This window comes from Myotis davidii, unplaced genomic scaffold (assembly GCF_000327345.1).
Source record: "Myotis davidii unplaced genomic scaffold, ASM32734v1 scaffold217, whole genome shotgun sequence".
In the NCBI taxonomy this organism is placed as follows: Eukaryota; Metazoa; Chordata; class Mammalia; order Chiroptera; family Vespertilionidae; genus Myotis; species Myotis davidii.
Window position 1 is genome coordinate 5388359 of NW_006290034.1, and position 1284 is coordinate 5389642.

A 1284-nucleotide genomic window follows, 5' to 3' on the forward strand; every position below is an offset into this window, starting at 1 on the left:
GCTTCATGATCAAGGGCATCTCCTCCCGAGGCAAGTCCCTGCTTATCCCCTGGAGGAAGAAGTGGGCTGTTGAGATCCAAGGTGCCCCTTCCAGGATCCAGACCTAGAAAGGGTGCCCGGGTGCCATGCAAAGCAGGTGCCCCACCCTCAACCCTGCCCTCTCCCTCCTGGCTCCTCAAGCTTCCTCTTCCGCCTCCTCCCTCCCAACCTTCCTCCCTGGCACACCTGACTCTCTCCATTCTTCTCATCTGCCCACTTGGACTAGGAGGAGGGGAGGGAGGGTCTGGGTTTGCTTTCTGCAGAGGGTCCACAGGGTCACAGCGAGAAGGGCATGGGGTCTGCTCTGTGTGCACCTGCCGGGGGGGGGGGGGGGGGGGGGGTCAGCCAGTGGATGCCTTGCGGGGGGGGGGGCGTGGCGGGGCACGGGCACTGGATCTGCCTGGGCTAGTGCTCCCAGCCTCGGCTGGCCCCACTGTAACCCGAGGGTGCCCCTTGGCAAGGCCACTGTGAAGAGCCATTGTATGTGCATAAGGGCTCTCTGCAAATTAGCTTTACAGGTTCGATTGTTCAATTACCAAACCCCCATCAGCAGTGTTTACAGACGCCTACTCCGCGCCCGGTGCGGCTCCGCCTGCTAAGGATGCAGCAGTGACAAAACAGCCCAGCATGCCTGTCCTGGGTCACACTGCAGGCGGCGAGGGGAACCAGACTAACAAACAGATGAATCAACATGCAATATATTGTAAATATCATTAATGCCTTTCAGGAGAACAGCGCAGGGTAAGGCGACGGGTGGGATGTGTCCCTCGGAGGAGGCTCAGGAAAGGCCCTAAAGGGAGGTGACATGTGGCAGACACCTGGATATGGGAGAGGGGAGGGCCAGGTGACGGGCAGGGGGACGGCAGCCAGGCAGAGGGAATGTAGTGCCAGTGCCAGGAGGCAGGGAGGCGTTTGGCTCCATGACCAGCGGAGCCTGTTCGGCTGGAAGGAGCGAGCAGGACAGGGCGTGGGGAGCGAGGTCAGATCGGAAGGCAGGGTTGATCCTGGAGGGCCTTGTTTATCATACTGAGGACTTGGCTTTTAGTCTAAGGAATGGGTTTGAGCAGGGGAGTGACATGATCTGAGTTAGGCTGTTGAGATTACTCTGTGTTCACTGCCAAGGCCGGGCCAGGAGAGCAGTTCAGACAGAGGCTGTGGTCCTCATCCATCGCCACGGACTCGCCTGCCCTCTGTGCCCACCCCAGTGATCACCCCAGAGCCAGGCACACAGTCTCAGCTCCTCTC